This window comes from Tenrec ecaudatus, chromosome X, assembly GCF_050624435.1.
Source record: "Tenrec ecaudatus isolate mTenEca1 chromosome X, mTenEca1.hap1, whole genome shotgun sequence".
NCBI lineage: Eukaryota > Metazoa > Chordata > Mammalia > Afrosoricida > Tenrecidae > Tenrec > Tenrec ecaudatus.
This window is the reverse complement of record NC_134548.1, coordinates 1,439,781-1,465,000: the sequence shown is the minus strand read 5'-3', so window position 1 is coordinate 1,465,000 and position 25,220 is coordinate 1,439,781. Positions and strand designations below refer to the sequence as shown.

Below are 25,220 nucleotides of genomic sequence, written 5' to 3'. Positions count from 1 at the left end.
GAGAACGGAGAACGATGGGACCTGCCTCCCATACTTTGGACATGCAATTAAGAAAAATGAGAGAGAGGAGGGAGGCCATTCACTGGAAAAAAAGACATCGTGCTTGGTAAATTGTGGGGGAGCAGCCTTCCCCCAACCAAACGGGTCTAAGGGGCGGTTGTGTAATTGAGGAGTAAGTTAAGGCGACATCGGACAAGGTCTAGTATGCAAGGGCTCGCGTCTCATCATGACTTCAGGAGTCACGTGTGAGCAGAGAGAGCAGTGTAATCTCACGAGTTTATATAATCTGGGGCATGCAGGCCACGGTAAGCACATAGGTAACAGGAAGGGGTTGTCGTAAAACAGGCTTACAAGCAACAGGAGGGCGATGTGCTATGGTTTACCTGCATCAGGAAGGGGAGACACTAGGGTCACCCATGTGACAGGAAGGCACCTAATAACAAGATAGGTGGGCTCTAGACTCAAGATGACAGCCTAACCTCGCTTTGTCTCTGAGTCGGCTTCACCTTACATGTCCTTGAACTCTCCTCCAGGCGAACAATCTAGGACCCTCATCAGAAGGGCCTGGACCCTACTCTAGGTTGGTCAGACAACAGGGTCGGATTGCTCTTACCGGCTGCCAGCCTTCAGGCAGATTGCATTGAAGCCGTTGACCTTCCAGCAGAGGTCGTAGCAGCCATGTGCTTGCATTCAGCACCTTAAACTAGGGATTATGATGGGGGACGTGGTGGGGAATAACATTTACTTAGAAGAATGTGAGTGGGATGCGTCTCTAACCCACAAACGTGAATGTTCCCTGCACGGGAGCACTGGCCTCCCAGACTCCTTAATGTAGGGAGGTTGAGGGTTTGTGTGGGATGCAAACGGACTTTCCCCCAGGTTGCCTCCCCCAGATATATGCCGAACCTAGGACGCTGCTGGCATCTCTCCTGGTAAATGACTGTACACTTGGAGGTGAACACAAGCTGCTTAGAGGTTAATCTCCCTGAGGGTTATCAGCCATCTGCAATCAGACTAGAGTCTGTCCCACCCTGAATAGGACCCACTCATAAGAGGGATGGAGAGGACACCACTGTCTCCTTCTCTGGTACACGGATCACGATGAATCAGAATCAACCCTGTGGCCCCTGGCAACAAAAACAGCACGCCTCCTAGGCGCGTCCTGTGCTACAGGCTGCAGGGACATTCGACTCTGTCTCTTTGGAGGCCGGGGACACTCTGTGTGGACCTCACCAGAAAGGTTGTGTGTGGAAACTCCACTAAGTGAACGTAGCTATTGCTCCAGCTCACATTGGTAGCAGATTTAAGTTGCTGACAAACTCAGCTGCACTGAAGGCTGAAACACCTTGGTGCCAGAAGAAGCAGATGGCTGTTACCCTGAAGCGATGGCCTTGGTGGTCACTGTGAGGTATTGGCTTAGATCTCTTTATTTGAGGGTGCACCGTGAACGGTAGCCTAGGACTGCCATGCATTTACTAATTTAACACTTCCCTTGCTTTAGGATGACATGCAATTTTGCCTGGTGGACCTGATTCTGCCTTTGTGAATGGGTCATATTCAAAGGTTTTCCCTATCCTCAATTCCCCCCCATTGTTTATATAAATCGTGTCCAGTCACTTAAAGCTTTAAATCTGTACAAGTTCATGATTCATGTATTGCTGTCTGAAGTCCAGCCTGTATGTCTATAATTTCCTTTCCCGGCTGTTTTAAATTCTCTACCTTTGGGCAATTTAATGGCACCGTCAACAGACTTACCCAATGCCCCAGGTGATGAGTCTTAATGTTAACAGAATGATAATGAGTTCCCTAAAGGGAGCCAGAGATAGGTGAATGGATTGGGGTTCACATTTTGTCCTAGTCCCACTATAAGAACAATTCGGTCTTAGATCCATGGTGCTCCTCAATATTTGCCTCATGAGATCACTGAAGATCTGGGGGCTGTAGCAAAATGTCGGAAACAAACTTCTCATGTTATCAGAAAGAATAGCATCTGGGGTTTGAAATATGTGTGAAGACTGAATGAAAAACATCAGCTTCTACTTGCTGATACAAGGATTGTGAATAATAAACTCTAAATGCAGGGGAAGGAAGAGTGTCAGAGTTTAAATTCTTGACACGGTGTGTGCAGAAGGCTATGGATGACAGTGGAAGACTAAATTCCCTTTCCAGGATCCTCACCTGGATGAAATCCTCCCTGTATCCTCTCTGATTGTCATCTAGGGGTGTGAATACCCTTGCCATCAAACAAAAATGTAAGATGACATTTTTTGTAAATTTTATTATGTAAATGTGAAATTAATCACAACAGATGTAGTTAGATTGAAATGTACCCTTTTATAATTTGATCTCCCTTTTGACCCACTTTAAAGTCGACCCATTTCAGTTTTTAATATTTTCTGAACTCTTTTCAATGGAGGTTGTTCTCTATTTTGTCATTGTTGTTGGCTTTTTATTTGCTTGCTTCTTGCGGACATTTTATATGATTTTGTGCCTGTGAAATCCAGGAGAGGCAAATCTGGTGAGATCGGAGCTGGATTCATAAGGACCTTGGGGCTTGACGGGGGGGAGTTGGGGAGAAGTGAAGGGCAAACAACGAAGAGAAAGTGTTGTGAAATTGTGCTGATTTCTTAATATGCTCGTGCAATGAATTGTATGGTATGTGAATTATATGCCGATAAAAATCAAATTCAGGGCTATCAAGGACATTTCCATTTATAGAGTCTCTAGGACAGGGAAGACCTGCCCCCGTGACTTTGGAGACTGTACCCCTTTACAGGCGGAGCCCCTGTTGTGTAGCGGTTGTACATTGACCTGTGTTGCAAACGATCAGCAATTTAAAACCATCAGTGGGAGAAAGATGAAGCTTTCTTTTCCCAGAAAGAGTTCCAGCCCAGGAAACGCGCAGGAGCACACCTAGCCTGCCCTGTAGGGTCGCTAAGAGAGTGCATGACTGCTGACTGTGTTTAGGCCAGCGGTTCTCATCCTTCCTCATGCCTCGACCGTGACCCTTGAATGCAGTTCCTCATGTGCTGGTGACCCCCAACCATGACATTATTTTCGTTGCTACTTCATCACTGTCATTTTGCCAGTGTGACGAATCGTCATGTCAATATCTGATAGGCAGGATGGATTTTCATGGTTACAAATTGAACATCAATCATCAAAGCATTGTGACGATTTACAAAAATAATATATAATTATGGATTGGAAAATATGTATTTTTTTGAAAATATGTATTTCTAATGACAAATAAATGAAATGTTGTCTTGAAGCATGGTGTGGCATGGGTAGGCTTTCACAGTGGGTGGGTGTATCTGCATGTGGGCGGACCCCCCTGGACACAGATAGAGAACATGTGTCTCGGTTCCCAGGACCATCGGAAATATGTGTTTTCTCGCGGTCTTAGGGGACCCCCCTGGGAAAGAACTGTTCAATTCCTCAAAGGGTCGCGACCCCCAGGTTGAGAACCACTCTCCTAGCCGGCTTCCCAGCTGAGCGGAACCTTTGAGCGCCAGCGTCAACAGTTTCCGCTCGGAAGACGACTCCTGTAGCACCGAAGTTGTGGGAACCGGAAGCGGAAGTATTTGTTCCTCCTTCGCCCCGCGCGTCTCCCCGCTGCTGTGCCGTTCGCGTCCGAGGTTGGTTCCCGCGCGTTCCCAGCCCCGGTTCGGGTCGTCCCGGGGTCCTTCAGCCCCGCTGCGAGTCGGGGGGCTGCCCCAGCGCCCCGCGTGCTCCCCACCTCCGTCCTCACGGATCCGCCGCCGCCCCGCGGCCTGCCGGGGCCCTGCGGCCGTAGCGGAGCCTGACTAGAGCCGAGTGTGTCGGTGCGGCCACAGGTCGCTGCGTCCGGGTTGGGGGACCCCCGGTGTGCTCAGAGTTGGGGGTCCGGGGCCTCCGTGGCGTCAGAGCCAGCGGGGGGCGGGGTAGGGCCTGGGTCCTGTACGCGCGATGATGGCTCGCGCGGCTGCTTCAGGGGCCTGGGAGCCCCGTGAGGGGAGGGGTCCGACCTCTGTGCGCCCTTGATTTCCAAACCTCCCCCGCGGGGCGCGTTTCATGGCCTTTGACCTGGGAGACTGGGGTGTTTGCAATTGGTCTGGCCGCGGAGCAGGCCTGAGGGGAAGGGAGGGGGGGCCGCGTACAAAGGGCCTTGGCTTAAGTGGGCGTGCAGGTAATTAACGTTTCGTTCGCTGATTGCCCCGAGTGCAGGTCTGATGAGCTATGGGGACGGTGTTTCTCTCAGGGAAAGGGCGTGTGTGCCCCTCCCCAAGCCTCCAGCGAACCTCTGCAGCTGAGAAAACCACACCGAATCCTCCGATGTCTTTGAAGGGGTGAAGACACCCAGTGGGTAGCTTAAGTCTCTGCGCCGTCGAGGGGCCTTGAAAATGACAGCTGATATGCCACAGGTTCTGTGTCCACCGCATCTCCCATTCACAAACGACACCTCTGGACGGGGCACTATCTCTGGCCTTTGACAGATCGCACCATCTGGTTGCAGTGAAAGCGTGTCCTGGAGAAGGCCTGCAGCAAGGGACTGGTGCGAATGCTGAGCAGGACAAAGATGAACGAGAAGGTTCAGAGAATGAAGTTTTCCTCAGCTGCATGCATGGCTGCGGAGGGCTGGTAGCACGCGGTGTGAGGCAGCTGTGGTGGGGATTTCAGTTGGAAGAGACCCTTCCGCCCTGGAAGAGCCTAGGGCCAGGCTTTCCTTGATGAAGGTCATTGATGATGAAAGCTGAGGAAACAATGTGTGACACAGCCCCACACTGCTCCATTGGAAAAGGCACTTGCAGGAGGTCGTTTTAAACCATGCTGACTAGCTGGGCCCTGGAGACCAAGTGGCTAAGGATGGATTTGAAGCAGTTCCTGATAATGCAAACGGGTTTTGGAAATGACAACCATAATTAAGTGTAGGGGTAGCCAGCCCCCACCCCCAGCTAATCACGGGTTCAGCAGGTGCAATTGTATAGTTAATATAAACATCATAGTAAAGTCAGAGATTAGGGAAAGAAATGGAGTAAAATAAAGTCTGACACTTTTCATGGTAGCATGCTCACCTCAGCTCCTCTTGGTGGTACAGGTAGAGGTGGGGGATGAGAGGGCAGGAGAGAGCTCTGGTGAGGTTTTATTTCTGACCAAAGCCTATGTATCTTTGGGGGCATGCAAGCCCCCTGATTATAGATAACGACACATGTTATAGGAAAGGGTTGTAACATAGGCGATACAAGAAATAGGGGTGGGGATGACCTAGGGGTGTACACGCAATAGTACAGGGAGGGAATAGGGGTCCATATGTGGCACAATGGGTGGACCCTAGACTCAATATAGTAACCTAACCTTAGTCATTCTTGAGTGGTCCTGGGCTTGCCTTTGGGCTCTCCATCAAGGGAACAATATCAGAAGGGAGTGGGCCCTATGTAGGGTGAGTCAGATTATACAGTCTGGTTGCTCTAGACACCCGTAAAGAGAATAACCTCTGACCTTTCATTGACCTAGTGTATAGCCATTTACCGTGTGGTAGCAAGAAGCATCTTGGGTTTGACATTTATTTCGGGGAGACAAGGTGGGAGAAATATTTTCCCACAATTAAGTGGTGGCTGGAGGCAATAGCTTGTTATGAATGAGTTAAGGAAAGTTCTGAAGATGTTTAGACAGAGGTTGGCTGGTAGTGTGTAATATTCATGACTCACAGACTTTCCAGGTAGATTATTTTAAATTCCAGGCTAAATAGATCAATAAGTACTTCTCCTACTTGAATTTTAACATGAATTTTTTGTAACACCTGAAATGTGAGTTGTGATTCAGAAAGTCTGGCGTTTCAAAATCACTAGAGTAAGCAAGCTCCCGGTGGTTTATTATGAAAACAATAAGGTTAGACTTCACCACACTTGATCTGATCCTTGAATTGCATTTTGAGAATTTAATAAAAACAGTGATGGTGCTTGCAGGAGAGGCACTGAGGTAATGATGAGGTCAGAGAGGAAACAGTTACACTCAGACCAAGAATTGAAAGCCGAGGAGTGAGCTTGCAAGCGGAGAAGGATTTTGAAGAGAAATGGGAATAGAGGCATGAGATGTCCCTTAGGTAAAACCATAAAACTGAACTCACTGCCCCTGTGAGTTTCTGAGGCGAATTTATTATGGAAATAAAAAGCCTCCTTTTTCTTCTGAGTTGCAGACTGGCAGTCTCAAACTTCTGACCTTGTGGTTAGCAGCCCAGTTCTTAACCACCCACCACTAAGGCTCTCCCATTGGGGAAAGCATGATATTGTTCAGATTTATTTTTCACCGATTTGTTCCTAATCCCCCCTCCCACAGACGTCTCAAAAACTTGGAAGCAGGCAGTAGGTGGAAATTTGAAAGGGGAGAAGGAACTATGTATTGAAAGGAAAAACCCAGTCACAGATGTAATGCAGGGGTATCGATGACATGAAAAGTCATTACACCTCAGTGGAAGGTTTTCAACTTCATGGAATGAGCACTGGAGAGTGTGGTTTGTACCCTGGGGGCTGGAGCCTCCTCTGGCTCACCTGCAGTGACCTTGGGTTGCATCTTGATCCCGGAGCAAAGACTTCTATGCTGTCTTTTCTCAATACTGCTTCCTCTCTGTCCCTCAGGATCTCCAGGGCTTTGCCGCGACACCCAACCTGGTCCAGTCAGCTGGGGATCTCACGCCACCATCTTGCCCATCCGTGATCCAAGGAAGGATGTCCCCATCTCTGACAGGGTTGTGAACCAGGTATAATTCATCTTCCGAACGGCTCCCATGCCCTGTATCCACTCCAGTTCCTCTTCCTGAAGTGGATTCTTGGGCTGGACGACTGCGTTTCAGTAGACCTCCAGAGTGTGCAGCAAGAGAATGGTGAGTTCTTACTGACCGGAATGCTCTTAGCATAAGTGGGGGCTCTGGCCTGATGGCCACTGGGGTAGGAGCAGCTGTGTGCTGTGCTTTCTCAATGAAGGGAAGCAGCCAGCAGCTGGGAGGGTCGTGGGTTCCTGCTCAGTGGTCACTGTAACCTCCTTCGTACCCCCGTGAATTCAAGATTTGGATGTCTGGGTTCCCCTCTCTCGTGGGACTTGGATCCAGCTGCCTGTGGTGACTTCATCCCCACTCAGGACTGGCGCTCTGTGCTGACTGCCAGAGTCTGAAGCTGGAGGAGCTCTGTTGTGGAAATTGAGACCAGCCTTCCAGAGCCATCCCCAGACTACCCACAGCCTTCTTGACGACCCCCGGGCACTGGAACATTTTCTGTGTAGTTGAAACTCCACTTCCATTTCTAATCTAGAGTTCAAGAGCTAAGATTTCTAAAATGACTATTTTACTACCTTCCTAAATAGAAATATGCTTGTATTTCTTGCTGTTTTCCCTCTTACTGTGTTGCATTTTCCGTAGAACATAAACAGGACTTGACATTTTAAAGGCAAAGGAGCTACACATTTTATGGAAGAATTCCCTTCTCTTTCCATGCCATTTAAGTCTACTATCTAAACTGAAATAACCTGCAGCCCCTGGCTCATGCATCTCTTACTGTGAGCAGTCCGACTTCAGGTGCTCTGAGCCAAACTGTGAAGAGACTGTGTGTGTGTGTGTGTGTGTGTGTGTGTGTGTCTTAAGCCTTGGGGAGGAAATAGAAGCCATGAGGGAGTCAGTGTGGGCACTGAGTGCAGGAGACTGATGTCGGTAGAACCCAGAGCATGGTGTCAGGTCCCTCTACAGTCTGACCTCCCCAAGGTCTGAGCCTCTGCATTTGCACACTGGGGTGCCTGGAGCCTCGCTGACCCAGGATGTGTGGGATGTTTCAGGACTCTCAGTCGCAGTTGATAGCGGATGTGGCCGTGGTATTTACCCAGGAGGAGTGGGAGTTGCTGGATCTTCCTCAGAAGAAACTCTACAGCGATGTAATGATGGAGACACTGAGAAACGTGACGTTTGTAGGTAAGATTGACATCTGGGGGTGGGGTGGAGTGCATTGTACACGCTTGTTAATAGTTTTACTGAACAAAATATGTTTTCATCCACGTTGCTTCCTTTCCCCTGATGAAGGATGGAGTGTACTGTTTGTAAATCAGGCCTGGTCTGTTTCTCCCTGGAAGCTTAAATAATCTGGTGTCTGGATGAACATAAAACTGTTCTCACAGTAAGCCCTCAGTGTTCTTGGTAGTAGAAACTCTAAGGCTGTTTAAGTAGCAACATTGTCCCTTAAGGATCACTGTAAGACACTGTAACAGCATGTCACTTGGGTACTTGTAATGAATTTACTGTATTGACACTCTCATTTCGTTGCAAATTATATTTACATTGATTCGCCTTGAGAGACTTGGACATGGAAACAACTGAGCATGAGGGAAATGTTCATCCTTTGAAAGGCCTTCGCTAGTGCTATGAGCACCAGGTCACTTTTACCTGTTAGTATTCCCAGAGGAGCAAGAGGAAGTTGTTGGGACAGTGGACAGTGTTAAGTTTCCAATATGACTGTGTTGCAAAGCTCCTGGAAAGCAAGAAATGTATGAGATCCTTCGTATGTGGAAGGATTTGCATTTGAATCCGCCAGCTTGAGTGTTTGCTTTGTCTTTAGGACACAACCACAGACACCAAGTTTGCTTTGAAATTTGGGACGTTCTCACACCTTTGATCCAGGATATCCTTCCACTTTGAAAGCGGTGTGTGTGTTACATTCAGTATGTGTCTGTTTAGCTCTCCCGAGGACACCAATTTATGCCGCCATCACTCCCAGCTCTACTGGAAACTTTGCATAAAAACTACCTTTTCATCTTTTGTGAAAGTCGTCAAAAGAGCAGCATGTAGCTAACTGCTTCTCTACTCATTGCAGGCTTTTTTCCTACTAATTCCTTTCTGTTTCCTATTTTGAACCTGAACTGGGACGATTGGGTCAGTCTCTCACGATGTGAACAGTGCAGAAAATGTACGCAGTGAACAAACCATGCAGTTCTTCAAGGATGACCCCTGGTCCTCTCTATTTGCCAAAAGCTCCATGTCGTGTGGCAGAGCTGCCCAGCAGGGAGAGCACGGGAGACATGGGAGGTGAGTGTGAGTTTAAGGCGGTCATATTCCCTCAGAAGAGAGTCCTAAAGTGTCCTGATATGAAAATACATTTGTGCATATCCGCATCCCATCCCTTCGAACCAGCTAGTAACGGCCCAGGAATTATTGGTGGAAAGGAGGGCTTTGTAGAGGTTGCACCGTGTGTGAGGCAGGGTTCTCTAGAGAAACAAAACCAGGAGGACATGTGTGATTTCATGTAGATATGGATGTCTATGTATTGATACCCATGTATATATACGGCTTGATATATACAGCACGGAGGAATACAACAACAAATCCACACAGCAGGACAAAGGACTCAGTTCAACTCACTTCCGTGGAATAGTTAATATGCTGGAAGTCCTTCAACTCATGAGGGCTGCTGAGTCCACGCTCAAGGAAGCAGACAGCTGAGTCTTCTGTTGAGCAATGCAGACAGTCCGGCCACAGGCAGCAAACAGCAGGGAGGGTCACCAACAGTCAGCAAGACAACAAACAATGCCCTATAGTCCCCAGCTCAAGTGATGTGCACACCAGCAACGTGGCAAAGCAGGAGTTGAGGCAGAGAACTAGCAGCCGCACACTGGTCTGATCACTAGAGAGAGGGGGCCGGCCTTGCTGAGCCATTTATCTCTGCCCTCCAATCAAACTACGACCTTGTTAATCCCATATGTTCGAATTGGCCAGGCTGGCACAATAAACCTGTCACACGCAGCAACCGAATGTGTTTCCTTCACATATTGACTCCAGCTTAGACAGGCATCAGTGTCCCACTAACATCGTCCGTCATGTGTATTTGCCACCTTCCAAATGCTGGCAGTAATCACAGAGACTTTAGGATCCAAACGTGTCAGGCGTCATATGCCTCTGTTGCTCTCATTTACCAAATATCCTCAAAGTATAAGCCAACCCAAATATCAGCCGAGGCTCCTAATTTTACCACAAAAACTTCATTTAAATAGTGCTGAAAAACTCGGCTTATACACGAGTATGTACACTACATTAGCAACCACTAAAGTAGTAAATGTATTCAACGCTCCGATGTACACTAATATATATTCATATCTGTGTGCGTGTGTACATGTGTATATCATCTTAGCTGTAACATGTTTATAGAATCTTTGCAAACAACACTTTTCTTAACTCGTGGAATATTTGAGAAATAACTTAGACACAGAGTCAGCAAGTCTTCTATTACGAAAATAATTCCACTCATGCCATTAACCTCCCTGGTGGTAATCGCGAGTGTGGCTGGGGTAAATGTTAACTGTGAGAAGCGGTAACCCTGAGCCACACTCGGGATTGCACTGCAGAGAAGTCCCGTATCTGTTTCCTCCGCAGTGATCACAGAGCGATCTGACTTCCTTGTCTGATCTGCATGCAGTGTCCTTCCCTGCACTGCACGGGGGCAGAACTGGGCGGGAAATTCAAAACTGCAAGTCTAAAAGAGACATACACACACACAGTGATACAGTGTAACATGTGAGGATTACATTGTATTAAAGCAAATCACCTCAGATTTGTCCCTAGATCAGTCTCCAGTGCCTTGCCTGCCCTTTTTTACTGTCATTTGGAAAAATTTTTGCATGGAAATTTTTTGCCCATAGCATCAAAGAAGTGTCACTTTAGCACAAAAGGAGTTTTAGATCAGATAAATGACAGCAACGGTGACTTAGAATTACATGGAGAATTGTGTATTAAAGTTTATCATACCTGGACTGGTTTTTTTTTTTTTACATTTTACTAGGGGCTCATACAACTCTTAACACAAGCCATACATATACATACATCAATTGTATAAAGCACATCCGCACATTCCCTGCCCCAGTCCTTCTCAAAGCATTTGCTCTCTACTTGCCCTCAACATTTTCACAGTATTTGCTCTCCACCTAAGCCCTTTGCATCAGGTCCTCTTTTTTCCCCCTCCCTCATGTGCCCTTGGTAATTTATACATCGTTGTTTTGTCATATCTTGCCCTATCCGGAGTCTCCCTTTCCCCCCTTCTCTGCTGTCCCTCTCCCAGGGAGGAGGTCACATGTGGATCCTTGTAATCAGTTCTCCCTTTCCAACCCACTCACCCTCCACTCTCCCAGCATCGCCCCTCACACCCCTGGTCCTGAAGGTATCATCCACCCTGGATTCCCTGTGCCTCCAGCCCCCATATGCACCAGTGTACAACCTCTGCCCTATCCAGTCCTGCAAGGTAGAATTCGGATCATGGTAGTTGGGAGGAGGAAGCATCCAGGATCTGGGGGAAAGCTGTGTTCTTCATCAGTACTACACCGTACCCCCTGGACTGTCTTATAAGAGAGGTTAAAATGAATAATTTCTTAAGAATTACAGGCCTACAATATAAAACAACCGATTTTATGCAAAACAATGTACCACTTTGGGTACAAAATTACTGGCATAATTAGACCGCGTTTATTCTGTGAAATGTAAGACGGGCACAGAGCATGCAAGTGCAGTGTTTGGTGATGTTGACCAAAGCGCACATTTACTCCCAACAGCATTTTGCTTATTTTTCACAGAAATCTTCAAGTAGAGAAACTCTGTGAAAGTCATGAAGACAATCAGTGTGGGGAAACCTCCCACCAGGCTCCAGATCTGACTGCAATACAAAGCAGTCTTCCAGAAGGAAATCCCTTTCGGTGCTATGCATGCGGGACAGTCTTCCTGGATCCCTCATCATACCATCACCATGTCAGATCTCACCCAGGATGCAATACCTGGAGCAGGGATCAGTGTGCAGAAACTGACAGTCGTCACGGTAACCAAGCCACTGCTGCAAGCACTCCCAGAAGACAGAAATCCCATATTCAAAAGGGATGTGGGAAGGATTCCCGTTGTCCAGCAAGCCTTAGGCATCCTGTGGGAACAGGCACTGGTGAGAAAAGCTATGAAGGTCACAACTGTGGGAAACATTTCTATAGTTTTTTATCCCTTTCGGCACACGTGAGAGATGGTAGGGATGAAGGTCAAGAATTTTCCAAACCCTATGGTGATCCTTCATCCCTGGTTTCACAGAAAGCATTTGATAGCTCTGACAAGTCTTATGTAGGCCAGGAATGTGGGAAAGAATTTAGGTCTTCGACCTCCCTCACCCAACATAGGCAAACTCACAAGGGAGAAAAGCCTTTCAAATGTAAGGAATGTGGCAAAGCCTTCACTACTTCCTCATACCTCACCATCCATGTCAGACTTCACCTTGGAATAAAGCCTTATGCATGTACGGAATGTGGGAAATTCTATGGACATCCCTCACACCTTTCTAGACATCTAAGAATTCACAGTGGAGAAAGGCCTTACGAATGTAAGGAGTGTGGCAAAACCTTTCGGCTTTCTGAAACCCTTAGGAAACACATACGAATCCACACTGGAGAGAGGCCTTATGCATGTAAGGAATGTGACAAAGCCTTTCCTAATTCCGAAAGTCTTATTAAACACAAACGAAGCCACAGTGGAGCAATGCCGTATGCATGTAAGGAATGTGGCAAACCCTTTCGATACTCATATAACCTCAGGACCCATCTAGTGACTCACAGTGGAGAGAGACCTTATCAATGTAAGGAATGTGGCAAAACCTTCAGCCGCCCCGATTGCCTTTCTCAACACACACGGATTCACAGTGGGGAGCGTCCTTATGAATGTGAAGAATGTGGGAAAACTTTCAGGTCTTCCTCCCACCTTGGTGTGCACAGAAGAGCACACCTCGGACTGAAACCTTATGAATGTAAGGTCTGTGGGAAAACCTTTGGACAGCTGTCAAACCTCAATACACACATGATCACACACAGCAGAGAGAGACTTTATGAATGTAAGGAATGTGGGAAGACCTTTACTCGCCGCGACTGCCTGTCTCAACACGTACAAACCCACACCAAGGAGAGACCGTACGAATGTAAGGACTGTGGCAAAGCCTTCAGCCGGGTCACGTACCTAACAGAACACAGGAGGATCCATAGTGAGGAGAGGCCGTTTGAATGTGAGCAGTGTGGGAAAGCCTTTAAGTATTCCTCACAACTCGTTGTCCACAGAAGGATTCACAGCGGCGTGAGGCCTTACGAATGTGAGGTGTGCCAGAAAGCCTTTCGCCAGTCCTCAGCACTCACTTACCACAAAAGGATTCACGGCAATGTCAGGTCTTCTAAGTGTGATCAAGGCGGGAGAGCGATTGTGACCAAGCTGCCCTCGCAAAACAGAGGTGGACTCAGAGTGGAGAGAGGCATCATGCATGTAAAGAACCTGTGAGACCTTGTAATGATTCCTCATGTATTTGTAGACATAAAAATCAATTCACGGGGGTGTTTGAATGTCAGCATTGTGTGAACACTTGTAGAATTTTCTGAACTCTAACAATATATTAAGGATCCACACCAGGGCCGGGGGTGAGGAGGGGGCTTGAGACAGCTTTCAGCGAGGTTAGAACCTGCATGATACAGAACACTCATGTTGCAGACGAACAAAGTGCGCAGAACATCCATCTCCTTTTTAGTTCGTTATTTTTACGTCTTACCTGGGTTGTCAGTAAACATAAACAAGCCAACTGCAGAGCCGTGGTTCTCAGCCTTCCTAATGCCAGGACGCTTTAATACAGTTACTCATGTTGTGATCACCCCAACCATAACATTCTTTTCGTTGCTACTTCATAACAGTCATTCGCCTACTATTAGGAAAACAGCGACCCGGTGAGAACCATGGAGTTAGAAAGTTACAACCTTAAAACTAAATAATTTTTTTTAAGAGGAAGTTTCAACCTTATCCTCTTACGTTCCTCTGGGCCCATTTAGAATTTGTTTCAGTTAATATTTTCTACCTTTTGCTTGAGTTTTCTCTCTTTGATTTGTATTTTTTTAATTAAAAGATCATTTTATTGGGGGCTCTGACAACTCAGTACAACACACACATGAATTGTATCAGACATATTTGTACATACATTGCCACCATTTTTTAGACATTTAATTTCTATTGAAGCATTGGTATCGGCCCTCCTCAACCCGTTTTTTTAATAGTGGTTTTTTTGTGGTGATTTTACTGTATCTGTGATCCAAGTTAGGAAAATCGACAAAAACTGCATTAATAATTATGTTGCCAATGGCAGCGGGTATGGGGGTAATTTGGGTGCTAATCAAGAGTATTGGGCGAAAATGTTCAGAAATTATTGTTTTGATACAACTCTTCTCAATATCAGTATACAGTTGATTGTACGGTATGTGAGTTATGTGTTCATTAACTTATTTTTATAAAATCTGCAATGGTTCAAATAAAGCTTCCAGAAATAGCCTTTAACAAATGCTGTTTTGTATTTTTTTTCCAAGATTTGTATGGATGATATTTTTCATGCAGTTTAGTTTTCTGTTAGGTTTCTACGGGCAAACAGAACCTGGAAGAAAGTGTATGTGGGAGTGGACATTTATTCTTACTCAGTCTCTTCTCAAGGTGAAGATAACTTTTATAAATGTGCTAGAGAAATATAGTAGCTTTCTGTTCACCTTTTGCAAGTAAAAAGGGTGCATCGTTCCACTACTGAAACACACAAACACACCCAAAAAAGAAAGTGTTTGTGGGCCTGCCGTCTACACTTGAGACCACAGGGCTTGGTGCACCAGCACTAGTGATGAGGCACATTTCCATAGTCCCCCCACCCCAAACACAGCATGTAGCACAGGGTGTGTGTCTAGATAAACAGCCTAGAAAAACAAATTCATAGACACTTGTGTAAAGGAAAGCTTTATAAAAAGTCACTGTACATTAAGAAAACATCCCAACCCAATGCATATCAAGTCGATAAGCCCAATGTTAGCCCATATGTCTGACACCAATCTATAAATTCCTCTAAAGACTCGTGCAAAACGTAATGATGCCAAATCCAGGATGATCACGACAGGCCAGTGGGTGGGAAGTCTTGTACATCCACAGTGGAAGCATCTCAGCACTGGCATAGGTCTCCATGTGGCTCCTCCAGCATAGGGCACTGGTCTCAACAGGAATGTCTCCCAGGGAGTGTGTGTGTCCCGCCTCCAGTGAGCTATTTATCTCCTTTGTGCCACTAAATGAGATCATCAAGTTGCATTCTGATAGGCCACTCAACCCCCTGAAGTGGACAGGTTTTGTAACTGCCACATGCCACAGAACATCTGTTGAGATGTTAGGTGATGGCCATGCTAGCCACCATTACACAGCTGAAAGCCATCCCTACAAGGGAATGGGGGCACAATTGTAGAGTCTATTAATTTTTGCAGGGAAGTTGGTTCTTAGGCATGTAAAGCTGACCTGGCTATAGCAGTGGCAAATTTAACCAAAATGTTTAGATAACAAATTTTAATTGGGTAAAGATCCACAATTATCTTTGAAAATGCCGGCAGTGTCTATCGGCAGACCCCAGAGCTAGGAGAGGCCCCAGATATGGCTTGCTGGAGCCTAATTTGTGTCCTGCAAAATGATGGACAGGTGGGCGGTTCAGTGTCCCTAAGGGGAACGTAAAGGTGTAGTTAAAACTGAAATCTGAGTTAGCCAGGAGGCGGATCACACAAACTAATTACCTTCCTCCCTTATATTGCAATTGATAAAACAGTCACCACATGAGCAGCCCCCGGAATCAGATTTTCCCATAGTTCATGAGAGTGTTTTGGAAAGCTGTATGCATAGGTAGGCATGTCCCTATGTGGTATGAATAATTCAGGGGAAAAGGTTTTTGGGCTTTTAGGTTCAGGAGGTGGTGTCACTGTTAAGAGCCATGGTTGCTCACTACCCCTGAATTCAACCTGGGTCCAACCTTCCTACAACGTAGGAAAGACTATGAGAAAGTAGGAAAATCCTATTGTACACAAGACTTTAAGGCAGTCCAGCTGAGCTAAGCCTTTTGTCACAATGATGCCCATAGATCTGTGGGAAGAGATCTGTTAAAACAGTGGGGGACCCACCTATATATGCTTTCCCAAACTCTACTATGATGAGGAAATTGTATTTTAAGGGGGGGGGGGGGGACTGGATAAAATTAACGAGCAGATTCTTTTCCAATCGAAGCTATTCCTAAGTATTACCATTACAGTTTATGGTATTTACATTTTTGGCACAGTGGCCACTGTTGTGAAGCCTGTTCACATTAAACTATCTTGGAAGTCAAGTGATCCAGGATGGGTAGATCAGTGGTCCCTTCATGAAGAAAAATGGTGGCAGGTGTTATGGGAATTAGTGTTATGGGAATTTTATTGTGAATTAGGTGGAACAGGGACCCAAAGCCCACCTGTAGGCAAATGGACATCCCCTTACAGAAAGGTCACAGGGAGGAAATGAGCCAGTCAGGGTGCAGTGTAGCAACGATGAAACATACAACTTCCCTCTGGTTCTTAAATGCTTCCTCCCCCTGCCACCCCCCACTATTATGATCCCAATTCTACCTTACAAATCTCGCTAGACCAGACACAGGGAAACACAGGGAATCCAGGACAGATGATCCCTTCAGGATCAGTGGTGAGTGGCAATACCAGGAGAGTAGAGGGAGGGTGGGGTAGAGAGAGGTAACCAATGATAAGGATCTACATATATCCCTCTCCCTGGGGGATGGACAACAGAAAAGTGGGTGAAGGGAGACGTCAGAGACTGTTAGACATGACAAAGTAATTTATACATTATGAAGGGTTCATGAGGGAGTGGGGCGGTGAGGGAGGGAAAAATGCTGATACCAAGGGCTCAAGTGGGAAGTAAATGTTTTGAGAATGATGGCAACAGATGTACACATGTGCTTGACAAAATGGATAGATATATGGATTGTGGCAAGAGTTCTACGAGCCCCCAATAGATTAATTTTTTTTTAATATCTGTGGCTTAAGCTCAACATAATGTTGGGGTTTTTTGTTTTTTTTTTTTTTTTTTTTTTTTTGCACGCTAAGGATGCATTTGCTTTCATCTCCCTGCCGGAGAAAGTACCAGCCTTTTGTATCAGCCCATTTAAGCCATCCATTCCTTACGATCCCTAGGCCAAGCTCTTACTTAACAAGTTCCCAGTATTCTATAATCCCCATTATTCAATTAGAAGGGCACTTCTATAGGAAACTGCATGTAGCCTTGTGAACTCAGTTTGTTTTATTTTCTATCTACCCAACATCTGATGTATCTAGACCAGAATGCCACTTTTCCAGCCCGAGAGACAAAGCTGATCCTGAGATGATCTGGTGCCACAGCACCAGACAAAGCTGATCCTGAGATGATCTGGTGCCACAGCACCAGTGGTGATTGGGAAGCAAGTTTGCTAAGCTTGCACCAGGTCTCGGATATGCTTGTACTTCCATGATGACCGTGAACCTTTGCGGATTCCTCTATAAAGAGTACAACCCCATGTAGAAATGTATGGTGGGGGTGAGGAAAAGCAGAAAGCACCCAATCCTTTAAACCCTGATCCCATCCCTAAGTTGCAGGACTAGGCTTTGTGTTTTCACGGAGATTGGACCACAGCCAAGACACAGAGCTCTTGTTGCAAACAGTATCAGAAATGCTCAAAGAGATCTTGCCTGTCTGTCAGGATGATAATTGCCACCAACCTGGCTTCATAGCCATTGCCAGCACCACTGCTGTCACCAGAGGGCATTACAGGTGTCCATCAGAACTGAACATTTTGTGCAGAAATGGCAAGACGACTGCCATCAGCTCTGGGCCACTCAGCCTAAGGTGGATGACCAATTGGAAGGGAAAGGGTGCGAGCTACCTTAGACTGTTCAGTGTTTGGGAGACCAGATGTGCACTGGCATTACCGATGGATGCTGAAATGTGACTGGAACATTCCAGATTTTTGCATCATCTCTGTACGAATGACACCTTCCATGACGGGTCCTTAAATGGACACCATGCTGCCAGGATATAAGGGGGAACATATCATTAGATAGTAAATGGCTAAGGAAAGAGATTTTCAATGCAGTGAGGGATGGGTTTGAAAGATCATCTACAACTCACGGTTAATCAGTTGGTGGGACAGATGGGTTTAACCCGAAGGCCTGGTTTCAGAGTTTCATGCATGGTGTGCTTTCCGGTTTGGTGTTATGACTTACTGTTATGGGTGTTATCTTTTCAGTATCATGATGTTTTCACAGAAGGATATGTGGTATACAGAGAGCAGTCGCATCATGTCTGTAAACTTCTTGAAGTTAAAATATAGGAGGGGAATGTAGGAAATGGGGGATTGGAAGGATGAATACGTCACCCTGCTACCTGACTCTTGACCACAGGCCTTGGTACGACCAGCACTAGTGCTGTGGCACACCTCCACGTTGCCAACACAACGAAGAGCGCACCAAAACGCATCCTCCGGTGTGCTAGTCAAACGATTTCGTGTCAGAGTGAAGATAGGAAAGTGTCGGGATGGAGTCTGGCCTGTGAATCATGCCACACAGCCTGATGGCTCCTTATGGGAGTGACTTCATGAGGAGCATCCTGGGAACCTGCCTCCCTCTCTGCCTTCACCTTCCAGTTGGTGAGCCAAGCTGAGACCTGGGAGGGTCCTGTGATGGTTTTCCCACCATTTGACACAAGAGTTTCATCCACCGGCCTGTTGTCTTCCTAAATTTTGCACCGTTGCATATGGCTGTGTATGGAAGAGGCTCTCCTATCAGACTTATGGATTTGAGTTGGACAGGGCTGGGGTGCTGCTTGATAGACTTCTAGCTGACACATATATCAGTCACTAGCCCAGTGGTTAATATGGAAAGCTCTGGAGACTTTGACATGAGCAGCTGTACTATGCAAACCAGTGGTTCTCAACCTTCCTCATGCCGCAACCTTTTCCATACAGTTCCTCATGTGGTCACCACTCCAACCATAACATTATTTTCCTTGCTACTTCACTGTCATTTTGCTATTTGATGTTATATGAAGCAGAATACACCATTACATTCTACACAGTGTGTATGAGATAACATACCGTATATGCTCGTGTATAAGTCAAGTTTTACAGCAAAAAAATGTGCTGAAAAACTGGGGCTCGCCTTATACACGGGTCAGTGGTACCCCAGCAAGGTGTAACATCTCTGGGGTGATTGCCATTCCTCCGCTGTTCATTCAAAATCCCATTGACACTGCAGGGCTTTGAATGCTTGTTTTTTTTTTTTTTTTTTTGAATGCTTGTTTACTCACATCTAAGCAGAGTCGTCCTATGATGTGGACGGCTCCAATTCACACAAGCACCCATAGTGATTCACATACGCTGGCAGCTGAACTGGTAAGGATGTGTCTGTGGCTGCGCTCCGTCTCTCCCCTCTGGTCTCTGTGTTAATTCACATCCTGCATTTCCCACCCTAGGCTTATACTCCAGTCAATCAGTTTTTCTGGTTTCCCAGGTAATAATTAGGTACCTCGGCTTGTACTCAGGTCGGCTTATATTCGAGGATATACGGTACATATTCTCTCATCCGTTATGCCTCCCATTGATCTTGAAACTGTGATTTTCCAACTCTTGCTGTCTAAAAGGCAGTGATGGGACTGCTTCAGCTCCTATACTTCCAGGTTCCCCTATGAACAGACACCAGATATACAAAAGCTGACTAACTTACATAGAAGTCAAACTAGACAACACGTTCCTAAAGATGGGGAGCTAAAATGATAATAATGAAAAAGATGTGGAACTTGGGGGAGTGCAGCGGAACAGCAGGGGAATGGAGTGGCAAGGTCCCCAGGGAATGCTGAAAGTGGACTTTGGGGCCAGGGCGTGGTGCCCCAACAGACTGGACTGGAAAACGCTCCTAAGGGCCAGCAAACGATCCCTGAACTAACTACAAGCTTTTCTCTTGTGAACTGTTTTGTTCTGTTCTTTTTCAGTGGTTTGTTTTGGTTGTTTTGTTGTCTGGTTGTATACTGTTGCTTTGTGTTCCTGTCTAGTTTTCGTGCATGTTAGTGACTCCACAGGTCTGTCTGAATAGGACAGGCTGGATGAACTATCTGGAGGAAAAACAACAGGACTGACAGTTCCGGTGGGGAATTTCGGGGGCGGGGAGGTGGTGGGGTAAGGAAGTGGTGTTAACAAACACAGGGAAAAGGGAAAAACATGGGACCTAAAATGGTAGAGAGGGGGGAGTGGCAGGCCTGGTGGGGAATGATCAAGGGTAACGTTGCTTACAGAAGAGGTATAGCTGTAGCCCAGGTAGGTCGGAGCATGGTAGTAGGGCAGGAGGAAAGTCAAGGGAGATGGATGAAAGAGCTAGGAGTCAAGGGGCATTTATGGAGGTCTAGACAGACATGTACATGTACATGCAAATATATATATGAGGATGGGGAAATAGATCTATGTGTCTATATTTATAGGTCAAGTATTAAGGTGGCAGAAGGACCTTGGGCCTCTACTCAAGCACTCCCTCAATGCATGAATACTTTCTTTTATTAAATTGGAACTCTACGATGCTCACCCTCCCGACACAACTGCTGAAGCCAAAGTGGGTGAACAAGTAAATGTGGTGAAGAAAGCTGATGGTGCCCGGCTATCAAAAGAGATAGTGACTGGGGTCTTGAAGGCTTGAAGATAAACAAGCGGCCATCTAGCTCAGAAGCAACAAAGCCCACATGGAAGAACACACCAGCCTGTGTGATCACGTGGTCCCAAAGGGATCAGTTACCAGGCATCAAAGAACAAAAAATCATATCATTGACTGCACACCTCCATGATACGATCGCTGAAGACAAATGGGTGCACAAGCAAATGTGGCGAAGACAGCTGATGGTGCCTGGCTATCAAGAGATAGCATCTGTGGTCTTGAATGCTTCAAAGTGAACAAGCGGCCATCTAGCTCAGAAGCAAAAAGCCCACATGGAAGAAGCACACCAGCCTGTGCGATCACGAGGTCCCGAAGGGACCAGGTATAAGGCATAATGCAACAACAACAAATATACACACACACACACACACACACACATATACCATATTGAATGAAGGGGGAAGTGCAGAGTGGAGACCCAAGGCCCAAGTGTTGGCCAATGGAGATCCCCTCATAGAGGGGTTTAGGAGAGGAGATGGGTCAGTCAGGGTGCGATGTAGTACCGATGAAGAACACAGCTTTCCCCCAGATCCTGGATGCTTCCTCCCCCCAACTACCATGATCCGAATTCTACCTTGCAGGGCTGGATAGGACAGAGGCTGTACACTGGTACATATGAGGGCTGGAGGCACAGGGAATCCAGGGTGGATGATACCTTCAGGACCAAGGGTGTGAGGGGCGATGCTGGGAGAGTGGAGGGTGAGTGGGTTGGAAAGGGGGAACTGATTACAAGGATCCACATGTGACCTCCTCCCTGGGAGATGGATGGCAGAGAAGTGGGGGGGGGGAGAAGGGAGACTCCGGATAGGGCAAGATATGACAAAATAACAATCTATAAATTATCAAGGGATCATGAGGGAGGGGGGAGCGAGGAGGGAGGGGGAAAAAAGACCTGATGCAAAGGACTTAAGTGGAGAGCAAATGCTTTGAAAATGATTAGGACAATGAATGTACAGATGAGCTTTATACAATTGATGTATGTATATGTATGGATTGTGATAAGAGTTGTATAAGCCCCTAATAAAATGTAAAAAAGAAAAAAGCAAAGATGCGGAACTGTCTCTTAGGAGTAAAGAAATTCAATTTCTGAAATATAAACTTTAAAGTTTACAAATTGACAAACCATTAATAGCAACTTTCTCTGCTCCCAAAATTATTTGATGATGGAAATAATCACTTCCATATGTCCCTGCATTGATAAGCCCTAGGCCTAATGCCTGCATAGGGAATACGGCAGGTCATGGTCCTGATGGCATGATACCTAAAGGCTGGGCAGCTGACCCTGGAACACAGAGCAAAGGCACACTTTAGGAAGGTCTTGGCGGGCTGAGGCTTCCTAGGCCTATGCACCCACAGTCAGGGCGCCTGGGTTTTCTAGGAAGGGTTTCCAGAGATAGCTTCAGAGTGTGGTTTGGGGGAAGTTTCAAGTGTGTTTTGGGGGAAGTTTGGTTTTTTCTTGTTTTGTTGGGATATTCTTTACAGTGGGGAAGTGAAGTTGTTTATTCTAGGCAGTGGAGGGGCAAGTTGGTTTGTTCTAGATTCAGGAGCAAATCGGACTTTTCTCCTCCAATGGTAAGGTCAGCGATGCAAAACCAGGAGATGCTTGTCGGGAGAAAGGCAAAGCTTTCCATTTTACAAGGGATCTAGCCGTGGAAACCCCGGGGGCAGTTACCTGTTCTATATCACCCCTGATTCGTCATTGACCCCCACACCAGGGCATTTCTTTTAGGAATGTCCTAGGACCCAGCAGTATGAGTGTTCCTTTTGGTTTTGTCACAAGGTGTAGGTGCAATCAATGCTCAGGTGCATGTCTCACCGAGTGTCTGCAGCAGAGCAGTCCTTTCCGGTGTTCTGCAGGACCCCATCCAAAGTTATTTCCCTTGCCTCGCAAAACACTGTCTCCTGCACACCTTCCCAGGTTGAGAACTCCTGTGTTAAGCCAATCCCATGAACTATGCCAAAATTTTGAATTTTCTGTTTGATGCCCAGCCTTTATTCAGTGTAGTAATCACAAATGCATGAAATGACAAAAGCAGAAACACGAACAATTTGTTGCCTCGCTACACAAACTTGGTGGATACTTAGCACAGGAAGGATTCCTCTAAGCTCCCGAAACCACACTTTCAAAGTTAGCCTGTGGTCATGGACTTGGCAGGAGACCTGGGACACAACAGATTTCAGGGGAAAGGCTTCATGAAGACCTTGGCAGTGTGAGGCCCAATGGGCCTGGCACAGGCAGAATGCCATGGACTTTATTAGGGGAGTTTTGCACAAACTATTGCAAAAGGGCTACTGGTTTCCTTACCTATGAAATGTTTGCTTCTCTGACAAAATAACGATGTATAAATTACCAAGGGCATATGAGGGAGGGGGGAGGGGGGAGGGAGGGAGGGAAAAAAGAGGACCTGATGCAAGGGGCTTAAGTGGAGAGCAAATGCCTTGAGAATGATTGGGGCAGGGAATGTATGGATGTGCTTTATACAATTGATGTATGTATATGTATGGATGGTGGTAAGAGTTGTATGAGTCCCTAATAAAATGTAAAAAAAGAAAGAGGAGAAAAAAATGATTAGGGCAAAGACTGTACAGATGTGCTTTATACAATTGATGTATGTATATGTATGGATGGTGATAAGAATTGTATGAATCCCAATAAATTGTTAAAAAAAAAAAAAGAAATGTTTGCTTCTCTTGGGCTGTTCTGGCTGGTGGATTGGCAAGTTTGGTTTCTGCTGGATTGACAAGCAAATCAGTTATGTGTCTCTTGTTCTTGCCCTTTGATGGTCCAATAGAATTCAGTGCTGGACCACACTGGTAGTAAACACCAGTGGATTTTGATGCAAAATGTCAAGAAAATATTGCATCGGAGGTCAAAGGAAATATCGGAATCTGACCCCACACACATCATTTATGTAAACAAAAGCAGTTCATGTTTCAGTGTAAACCTTTTGCACCTGTGTTCCAAGCATTATGTTTTAACTGTTTTTGTGGCTTTATGTACTGTTTTTAAGACTTAAAAACATGGGTCTTTAGAGTTTAACTGGTAACCGTGTTATTGATATTGTTGATAATGTAGTAACCGTGTTATTGATATTGATGATAATTTAGAAACGAAAACAGCGGACCACATTGTTGGGGGAAAGGCCAGCCCCCCACAATTAAGCATGGCTTTGACAGGCACAATTCTACGGTTATGTATACACACAAATATACATACGCGCACATTATAATATATTCATAGAGAGCATGAGAGATACAAGAGATTGAAATAACGGAGTCAGACACATTTCATAATAGCATGTTCACCTCAGCCCTGCTTGGTGGTCTCCATGGAGATAGCAGACAGGAGGGCTGGAGAAAAGGGGAGGGGAAGAGGACAAAGGGAAAGGGAGCAAGAATGGGGAGTGGCCAAGGAGAATCTTTATTGCTAACCGGAGGATTATATATCTTTGAGGGGTGTGCAAGCCCACTCATTACAGGTAAACACATACATCACTGAAGGGGTTGCACTGTAGGTTATACAGTAATGGAAGGGGGGATATACATGCAATAGGTAGAAGAGGGATTGGGGGTATACAGGTAACAAGAAGGGTGGCTCCTACATTCAGGATGGCAGCCTAACTGGATGTCACTGAGTGGCTTGACCTGTTCTCTGGATCTCCATAGAAACCATTAACAGTTGGGAGTAAACCACCCACACAGGGACCAAACCAACGCACAAAAGCCTTTAGGGAGAAGTATCCCATTGTCCTTAACACAGACTGGGCCCTACCAGTTGTCCAGCAACTGACTGCCTTAAGGGAGGATGTCTCTAAGCATCTGACTTGCCACCATATGCTGGCAAATAGCCTCTGTTTGGTATATCTTTAGGGGAGACATAGCTTGGTAAACAATTCTCGATAATGCTACACCACATTAGACAGATTTTTTTTTAAGAGAAAGCCAGCCAGATAAAACTGAAAAAAGGCAAAGAAGGGGAAAAAAAACCCTGAAAAGCAGCTACTAGTTGATTTTATGGAAGGGGATTCCCCTTCCAAACATTGACTGTTTCTCCATAGATCTCGCCACATCTGTGTTCACAGATCCTGATGGTCATTAGTCTGAAGGTATGAGCCATTCCGTAGATGTTGCAAACTTTTTAAATGGTGTGTTTCTTACTGTTATATTCTTTAACTGTGAACTCATTCATATTGAAAATACTGTGTAATGTTTTGTATAAAAATCAAGGTTGAGAGCCTCGGCTAGGTCCCTGGAGAAACTACTGTCTCTTGGTGCCAAGCCGTGGAGGGACCATCCATCCAAATCCTGACCTGCTATTGGCACCATTGGGTCTGCCCACTGACGACTGAAGGTGCTGGACTTAACAACCCTGGGGATGCTTGCTGAGCCTCTCAGATGATACTCTCAGAACTCCTAGACTACTACACGGCATTGCTGCTGCTGGTGCTTCCTGGAAACCACTTTACATGGACCGACCACCAGCTCTTCTTCTGGACTTAATGTTCTCCTATTTGTTATCTTTGCCTGCTCTTCCTTATGAGCTAGTATGCAGCCCTGAACTCTACTACCAGCCCATTTAATTTTTTTTCTGTTCCTGTCTCCTGATTGTAAAACACTACACTAGGAAAACGGATGTCACACTAAAGACAGTATCCTTTTGATAT

At 46.0% G+C, this 25,220-nt stretch overlaps 1 long non-coding RNA gene and 1 other non-coding gene across 2 annotated transcripts; both read left to right on the top strand.

Annotated features, from left to right (window-relative positions):
- The first annotated feature begins 3,551 nt into the window (after positions 1-3,551).
- LOC142434141 (uncharacterized) lies at positions 3,552-14,318 on the top strand. Its single transcript, XR_012781133.1, has 5 exons — positions 3,552-3,638; positions 6,615-6,859; positions 7,801-7,933; positions 8,893-9,040; positions 11,572-14,318. It is a non-coding gene; the product is annotated as an uncharacterized LOC142434141 (long non-coding RNA).
- A 128-nt stretch (positions 14,319-14,446) lies between these two features.
- Positions 14,447-14,575, top strand: LOC142435439 (small Cajal body-specific RNA 24). The gene has a single exon (XR_012781495.1).
- The last annotated feature ends 10,645 nt before the right edge of the window (positions 14,576-25,220 follow it).